The sequence below is a fragment of the Macaca fascicularis genome, chromosome 5, assembly GCF_037993035.2.
Source record: "Macaca fascicularis isolate 582-1 chromosome 5, T2T-MFA8v1.1".
Classification (NCBI taxonomy): Eukaryota; Metazoa; Chordata; class Mammalia; order Primates; family Cercopithecidae; genus Macaca; species Macaca fascicularis.
Window position 1 is genome coordinate 144,406,129 of NC_088379.1, and position 9,557 is coordinate 144,415,685.

Below are 9,557 nucleotides of genomic sequence, written 5' to 3' on the forward strand. Positions count from 1 at the left end.
TAATTACCATCTAATCTTAAAATGAATTTTAAAACTCGGGTTAATTTTTCATTCTATTTGTTTTCTATTTGAGACATTATAGATATAACCACAATCTTCATAGAATCTTCTACTGCAAAGGAACGTTCCTTTTCCTAGTTCTGAATGAAAGTATTTCTGATATGTGAGGAATTCTCATTCCTAAAGGGGAAGCAGTAATGCCCACAATCTTCTCATCATCATGCCACTTGATAAAGGAAAAAGCTAATTTAATTCTTTTTAAATTTATTTCAAAAAACAGAACTCTTCATGAATTTGTATGTTAGCCTCCTGCAGGGACCATGCTAATCTTCTTTTTATCATTCCAATTTTAGTATATGTGCTGCCGAAGTGAGCTGCTGATATGCTCTTAATCCGTTTTTTTCCCCTGGAAATCACTATCCATAAGAAATAATGTCAGAACATGAGTTTTTTATTAGTTTAATTATTAAATTGAGCAACGATTATTTGAAATTATATGTCCATGTGTGAAAATCAAATAACAATATCTAACTTTCATAATTCTTCCAACTTGTTCACTAAAATCTTACTCTAAAAGCTAAATAAAATAATTTTTTTCTAGAAATTTTTTTAGTGATTCTATTCAATGGGGAAAAACATTATATAATGTGTTTTATTATACTGGACAGTGTTGTTTCTAGTCAATGAATGCTATCTGACAGGACAAATAGTTGGCACCAAAACCACTAACACATTCAGAATCTAATCTCCCCTGAATCCAGCTTGAATTCTCAAAAACTGGCTGTGGCATATACTGTACTTTGTAATAGAAAATTCACACTTTAAAAAGTGGACAAAAATGGTTACCTCAGCTCTATTGTTAAAGACTGCTCAATACATTTTTTTCACAATTAAGATAATATTTATTTATTTATCTATGTATTTGAGACAGGGTCTTGCTCCATTGCCCAGGCCAGAGTAAAGTGGTGTGATCGACTCTCTGTAGACTTGAATCTCCAGGTTCAAGTGATCCTCCTAACTCAGACTCCTGAGTAGCTGGGACTACAGGCATGTGCCACCACACTTGGCAATTTTTTTTTTTTTTTTTTTTTTTGGTAAAGACAGGATTTTTCTTCGTTGCCCAAGCTGGTCTTGAACTTCTGGCCTCAAGCAATCCTCTCACCTCAGCCTTCCAAAGCACTGGTATTACAGGCACTAGCCATCATGCCCAGCCATTAATACATTAATATTTAAATTTTATGGTCATGTCAGTGTTTGGAAAATGTGTTAGATTTTCTTTTTTTTTTTTTTTTTTTTTTGAGATGGAGTCTTGCTCTGTCACCCAGGCTGGAGTGCTGTGGCCGGATCTCAGCTCACTGCAAGCTCCGCCTCCCGGGTTCCCACCATTCTCCTGCCTCAGCCTCCCGAGTAGCTGGGACTACAGGCGCTCGCCACCTCGCCCGGCTAGTTTTTTTTTTTTGTGTGTATTTTTTAGTGGAGACGGGGTTTCACCGTGTTAGCCAGGATGGTCTCCATCTCCTGACCTTGTGATCCGCCCGTCTCGGCCTCCCAAAGTGCTGGGATTACAGGCTTGAGCCACCGCGCCCGGCCAGAAAATGTGTTAGATTTTCTAATTTAGGCTTCCTTTATATCTCTTGTCTACATCAAAGAGAAGTAACTGAACTATTTGATTCTGTGCCTATTTTTTAATCAATTAATTAATTTTTCATTTTTTAATTTTTTTGAGATGGAGTCTCACTCTGTTGCCTAGGCTGGAGTGCAGTGGCATAATCCCGGCTCACTGCAACCTCTGCCTCCTGGGTTCAAGCAATTCTCCTGTCTCAGCCTCCTGAGTAGCTGAAATTAGAGGCGTGCACCACCACACTGGGCTAATTTCTGAATTTTTAGTAGAGATGGGGTTTCACCGTGTTGGCCAGGCTGGTCTCTAACTCCTGACCTTAAGTGATTCACTCACCTCGGCTTCCCAAAATGCTGGGATTACAGGGGTGAGCCACTGCACCCAGCCTTCTGTGCCAATTTTTAGCTTTTGCAATCATTTCATATTCTATACCTCACACTCTATCTCACTTTGACTTCTTCAATATATAGTACATTTTTATTGTATTACGATCAGTCAGGCCGGGCACTGTGGCTCATGCCCGTAATCCCAGCACTTTGGGAGGCTTAGGCAAAAGAAATTACTTAAATCCGGGAGGCGGAGGTTGCAGTGAGCCAAGATCATGCTGCTGCACTCTAATCTGAGCGACAGAACCAGACTCCATCTAAAAAAAAAAAAGATCAGTCAATGGTATAACAGTAAAAATGCTTTTTATGGAATACTGTTGTTAAACCTTCGTTATACTCAAAAAAGATCAATAAAACATAGTGCTTTTGGATTTGATAGCTGCTGTTTCAAAGGGTCATTTTATTTTATCTTATTTTATTTTGAGACAGGGTCTTGCTCTATTGCCCAGGCTGGAGTGCATTGGCGCTACCATAGGTCACTGCAGCCTCAGACTCCTGGGCTCAAGTGATCCTCCCACCTCAGCCCCCTGAGTAGCTGGAACTACAGGCACATGCCATCATGCCTAGCTAATTTTTTTTTTTTTTTTTTTGAGACGGAGTCTCACGCTGTTGCCCAGGCTGGAGTGCAGTGGCGCGATCTCGGCTCACTGCAAGCTCCGCCTCCCGGGTTCCCGCCGTTCTCCTGCCTCAGCCTCCTGAGTAGCTGGGACTACAGGCGCCCGCCACCGCGCCCGGCTAATTTTTTGTATTTTTAGTAGAGACGGGGTTTCACTGTGGTCTCGATCTCCTGACCTTGTGATCCGCCCGCCTCGGCCTCCCAAAGTGCTGGGATTACAGGCTTGAGCCACCGCGCCCGGCCGCCTAGGTAATTTTTTAATTTTTTGTAGAGATGAGGTCTTGCTGTGTTGCCCAGGCTGGTCTTGAACTCCTGGCCTTGAGTGATCCTCCTGCCTCAGCATGTTAAATAATACTGAACTTTAAAATGAAAAAAATAAATTCTTCTGTATGCAGTCACATTTCCGCATTTAGCAAGTCTGAAAAGAATTTAGAAAAGGTAACAATTGGCCACAAGGCTAAGCCCGACAGAATCTGTTTCTGCTAAGCACAGCTAGTTCTTTCTTCATTCCCATTGAGGAATGTGAAAAGCAATGATACTAAATCTAAAAAAAAAAAAAAAAAGTGTGTCAAATTCAAGTATTTCTGTTTCTTTTTCTTTTCTTTCCTTTTTTTTTTTTTTTTTTTTTGAGACAGAATTTCGCTCTTTGTCACCCAGGCTGGAATTCAATGGTGTGATCTGGGCTCACTGCAACCTCCACCTCTTTGGTTCAAGTGATTCTCCTACTTTAGCCTCCTGAGTAGCTGGGATTACAGGTGCCCACCACCACGCCCAGCTAATTTTTGTATTTTTAGTAGAGACAGGGTTTTGCCGTGTTGGCCAGGCTGGTCTCGAACTCTTGACCTCAGGTGATCCATCTGCCTCGGCCTCCTAAAGTGCTGGGATTACAGGTGTGAGCCACTGAGTCTGGCCTATTTCCTAAGTATTTTAACTACATATTGCTACTTAACAAACTACCCCAACTTCATGGCTTAGAACACAACCATCTTATTTGCTCACAATTTAGCGGGTCATCAATTTGGTCTGTGTTCAGCTGGGTTGTTCTTTTCTGGTCTCTCCTGGGGTCGTTCATATAACTGAAGTCATGCGGCATCGTGGCTGGAGCTGGATGATCTGGGATGGCCTCCTTTACACATCTGAGGTTACTGTTAGCTGTAGATGGAGCACCTCTCTCCCTGTGATCTCTCATTCTCATGGAGGGTAGCTCAGGCTTCTTTGCGTGGTAGTCTCAGGATTTCAAGAGGGTGAGAGCTCAGAAAGTCACTTCCATAGCATTCTGTTGGTCAAAACAAAGTACAAGTCCCGCCCAAATTCAAGGGAATGAAGAAACATTCTCTATCTTTTGATGGGAAAATATGTAAAACCACATTTCTTTTTTATTTAAAAAATTTTTTTAAGTAAAAAAAAAAAAAAAAATTTAAGTAGAGACAGGATCTTACTATATTGCCCAGCCTGGTCTCAAGTTCCTGGACTCAAGTGATTCTCCTGCCTTGGCCTCCCAAAGTGCAGTAACTACAGGTGTGAGCCACCATGGCTGGCCTAAAGTCACACTTAACAGGAGTGTATACAAAAAGGTGGGAAGAATTTGTGACTATATTTTTTCAATCTACTGTGTTAACATTGGCTCAAAATTCAGAAACAATACATAAAAATATTGAATTTGATTACACTGAAATAAAAAAATCTTATACTACAAAAATACCATAAGTAAAATAAAAAGTTAAATCACAAACTTGGAAGAATATTTGTAATTTATAGCACAGACTAAAGTTTAATGTCCCTAGCATGTAAAGAGCTTCTAAAAAACAGAAGGAAGGACTGACACACTACAGGAAAATGCACTAGAGATATAAACAGACAGATTGCAGATAAAGAAATGCATAGAGTCCTTAACCATTAAAAAAAGAAATGTTTTTATAGTCCTTAACCATAAAAAAAAGTCCAGGTGTGGTAGTTCATGCCTGTAATCCCAGCACTTTGCGGGGCTGAGGCGAGAGAATCTCTTGAGGCCAGGAGTTTGAGACCAGTCTAGGGAACATAGTCACACCCTGTAGCTACAAAAAAAGTATATTAAAAAAATTTTTTTGGCGGGGTGCGGTGGCTCACACTTGTAATCCCAGCACTTTGGGGGGCCGAGGCAGGCGCATCACAAGGTCAGGAGATCAAGACCATTCTGGGTAACATGGTGAAACCCTGTCTCTACTAAAAATACAAAAAATTAGCTGAGTGTGATGGCACACACCTGTAGTCCCAGCCGCTTGGGAGGCTGAGGCAGGAGAATCACTTGAACCTGGGGTTGCAGTGAGCCAAGATCACACCACTGCACTCTAGCCTGGGTGACAGAGCAAGACTCCGTCTCAAAAAAAAAAAATGTTTAATGTCCAACCTCACTCTTTTTTTTTTTTTTTTTTTTTTTTTTTGAGACAAGGACTCACTCTGTCACTAAGGCTGGACTGCAGTGGTGTAATCATGACTCACTGAAGCCTTGACCTCCCAGGCTTAAGCAATCCTCCCACCTCAGCCTCCTGAGTAGCTGGGACTACAGGCGCACACCATCATACCCTGCTAATGTTTTGTAATTTTTGTAGAGACAGGGTTTCACCCATGTTGCCCAGGCTGGTCTCCAACTTCTGTGCTCAAGTGATCTGCAGCCTCAGCCTCCCAGAGTTCTGGGATTACAGGCGTGAGCCACTGGGCCCAGCCCGACCTCACTCTTAATAAGGGAAATGCAAATTTAAACTGCACTGAGATATTTTTCATCTGTCACGTGAGCAAAAACCCAAATGTTAGGGCACTCACATACATTGCTGTTTCTGCATGTAAAACAGGAAACAGGCGCTCACATACATTGTTGTTTTGGGGATGTAAAATGGTAGCCCTCCTATGAAAGGACTTTTGTAATAGCAGCAAAATTACGTATGTATTTGACTTAGTAATCCCTCTTTCAGAAATCTATCCCAATGATACAGTGGCAAAAATACGTAGGCATGAAGTTATACATTGCAGCACTATTTCTAATAGCAAATTCTAGAAATAAGCCAAATGTCCATCAGAAGGAGATTGGTTGAATAAAAAATCCATGGTGCCCATACAACGTAGTTCTATGTAACCACGAAAAGCAATGAGAAATATTACTATCTACAATTTAGAGTAATCTCCAGGCATATAGTTGAATGCAAAAAGCAAGGTAGAAAAATGTATGCGTATAGTAAACTACCTCTTATCTAAGAAAAAATAATATATGTAATATATATAGGTTATGTATATTATATATATAAAGGATGGGAATAATTTGTGACTAAATTCTTACATATATAATTTCTTAAGCTCTCTCTATATAATTATATATATAATTATACATATATATGTATATTTATATATATAATTTCTTAAGCTCTCTGTGTATATATATATAGCTAAGAAAGAAGGATTTTGGCTTATCCTTTCCATTTTTTCTTTGTATAAGCTATATATAACATATTTTATATGTTATATATATGCTATATGGTATATAGATACATATATATATATAGCTTATATAAAAAAATGAGAAGAACGATAAGCCAAAATGATTCTACATTGGGAAGTGGAAGGAACAGATGGAAAGAATATAGAGAAAGGGTATCACTATTTAACAACTCCTAATAAAATAATGAATCAATGGCTTCTAACATCACGAAGAGAAAAGCACCAAATATGCACCTCCTTATGGATGTGTGAACATGACCCACAGATAATTCCTGCCAAAGCCAGGCACAGTGGCTCACCTCTGTAATCTCAGTACTTTGAGAGGCTGAGGTGGGAGGATCACTTGAGACCAGGAGTTCAAGACCAGCCTGGGCAACATAGAGAGACCTTGTCTCTATAAAAAAAATATAAAAATTAGCATGTGCTTGTAGTCCCAACCACTTGGGAGGCTGAGGTTGGAGGATTGCTTGAGCCCAGGAGTAGGAGGCTGCAGTGAGCTATGATAGCACCACTGCACTCTGGCCTGGGCAACAGAGGGAGACCTTGTCCCTAAAATAAATAAATAAATAGGAATGATCGAACCTCTAAATCTAAATACCAATTTATAAGCAATATGGGGGAGAGGAACATGTTAAAACAAGACAAACACATATGGTTGCAATAAGCAAAATCCAGAGTGAAAAATTCTACAGATCAAATGAGTCACTTTATTGAAACCATAAATTGCAAAGAAAAGTAGAAGAGCGATGGAGGAGCAATCTATAGAAAAAGAGACTTAAAGATGTATTTACCATTTGTGGACTTCTTTTTCTTTTTTGAGATGGAGTCTCGCTCTGTCGCCCAGGCTGGAGTGCCATGGCGTGATTTTGGCTCACTGCAACCTCCGCCTCCCAGGTTCAAGCAATTCTCCCGCCTCAGCCTCCCAAGCACCTGGGATTACAGGCACCCGCCATCATATCTGGCTAATTTTTGTATTTTTGTAGAGATGGGGTTTCTCCATGTTGGCCAGGCTGGTTTTGAACTCCTGACCTCAGGTGATCTGCCTGCTTCAGCTTCCCAAAGTGTTGAGATTACAAATGTGAGCCGCCGCACCCGGCCACCCATTTGTGGACTTTAATTGGATTCTGACTTAAGAAACAAACTGAAGGGAGAGAGAAATCCTTTATGAAGTAGTTGAGGAAAATTTGATCATTGATCATTGACTAGATAATTAACAATAGTAAACAATTATTATTATTTTACAGACATATATCCAGTATCATAGATTTGACTTTATAACCTTATTCACATGTCTCAAATTAGTGTTAGCTGTAGGTGGGCCCTCCGTTGTGGTGGTCAAAGGCAATGGATAGGAATATGAATACAAGATTTGCCATGAGTTGATAATTGGTAAATCCGGGTGGAGTGCACATAAGGATTCATTATACTATTCTTTTTACTTGTGTTTGAAATTTTATACAATAAAACATTAGAATAAAAAAAGTATGAAGTTTTTTTAAGATGAGGAAACTCTTTTTTTTTGTTTTTGCTTTTTTGAGACGAGTCTCACTCTGTCGCCAGGCTGGAGTGCAGTGGTGCAATCTTGGCTCACTGCAATCTCTGCTTCCCAGGTTCAGGCGATTCCCCTGCCTCCGTCCCTTCCCGAGTAGCCGGGACTACAGGTGCGCATAACCACACACAGTTAATTTTTTGTATTTTACTAGAGACGGGGTTTCACCATGTTGGTCAGATGGTCTTGATCTCCTGACCTCAGGTGATCTGCCCACCTTGGCCTCCCAAAGTGCTGGGATTACAGGTATGAGCCACCTTGCCTGGCCTGTTTTTTGTTGTTGTTGTTTTTTTTTTTTGAAACACTCCTGGTAGACTCTGTAAAATACCTAGAATTGTGGCGATTCATCCTATGATTACCAGAAGGATGAAGCCAAAACATTCTTTTTTTATTGACACAGAATCTTGCTCTGTCGCCTAGGCTGGAGTACAGTGGCATGAACATGACTCACTGCAACCTTGACTTCCTGGGATCAAGTGATCCTCCTGCCTCAGCTTCCTATGTAGCTGGGACCACAGGCATTCACCACCACACTTGGCTAATTTTTTGTTTTTTTTGTAGAGACAAGGCTGCTCAGGCTGGTCTCAAAGTCCTGGGTTCAAGTGATCCTCCTGCCTTGGCCTCTCAAAGTACTGGGAATACAGGTGTGAGCCACTGTGCCTTGCCCAAAACATTCTTGATAGAGCAGGACAACAGATACAACCAGGGTCTTGATGACTGAGCCATGAAATAAGCCAACCCTGGATATCTAGTTATATAATAACAATCTATCTAGTTATGTAATAACAATCTCTGTCATTTAATCCCTCTTGAGTATGTTTCTGTTATTTTTAGTAGAAAATGGAGGAAAATGCATTTGTATGTGTGTGCAAGGTCTCATTGCCCTCTAGCTGAAGAGTGATACAACTCCAGAATCCTATTCTTAGAGCCTGCTTCCTAGGATCACTTCCAGTACCAATGATCTAAAGTGACGTTCCCTAGAAACAGGAATTCTTTGGCCGGTCTTTTATGAGAGGAGTATTCCCCAGAGAATGGAGGGACGAAAGCAGAAAAGGGCAGGGGGAAGAGCTAAGCAGGGAAGTCATCTTGCCGGAGATCAACTTCAATCTGCTCCTTGGGGTGGGCTGGAGCATGAACTATTCAATTGTACTGCAGAGTCGGTGTCACCTTTTGTAATACTATGGCAGTCAGTCATTGGTTGTGAACTGCCTATGGTGATGGTGGTGCGTGGGGTATAACACCCATAGCAGCTGGGGATAAATGTACCCAGTTAAGGAGCCCAATTAAGGGGATCTAGGCAGAGCGTCGGCAGTGTCCACTACAATTTCCCAACTTACTCCATAGCCAAAACCTTACATGACCCTGCATGATCTAGCCCACCTCGCCTCCCCACTCCCTTTCTCTCTGAGACCATCTCTGACTACTCTCCCTCTTTTTCACTCCACTTTAGCCACACTGGCCACCTCACAATTTCTCAAATTCCCAGCATGATCCTGTTTTAGATCCTTTGCCCTTTTCTGTTCCCTTACCTGGCAGATCCCCCTAACTCCTACCATTGGATGGTCCCTTATATATCTTGCAGGTTTCTACGCAAAAGATACCTTCCTAGTAAGGCCTCTTTTAGCCATCCTACCTAAAATTACAACTTCCACCTCGAACTAACACAATCCTTTTATTTTCATTACTTTTATCCTTAGCACTTATCAGTATCTAATATACTATATAATTTTCTCATTTGTCTTGTTACCTGGTTCCACTCTAGAATATAAACTGGGAACACTTAAAACAATGCCTATTATGTTGTAAGTGCTCAGCTAATATTTGTTGATCACGTGAATGAATGAATGATTCCTGGCACAAAGTGTTAATCCTCAATAAATATTGTTTGAACTGAACTGAAACAGAAAATATCTACATAGT

At 40.7% G+C, this 9,557-nt stretch overlaps 1 non-coding gene across 1 annotated transcript; it reads right to left on the reverse strand.

Annotated features, from left to right (window-relative positions):
- Nucleotides 1–270: 270 nt before the first annotated feature.
- LOC123573734 (U6 spliceosomal RNA) lies at nucleotides 271–375 on the reverse strand. The gene has a single exon (XR_006698472.2). It is a non-coding gene; the product is annotated as a U6 spliceosomal RNA (small nuclear RNA).
- Between the last annotated feature and the right edge of the window lie 9,182 nt (nucleotides 376–9,557).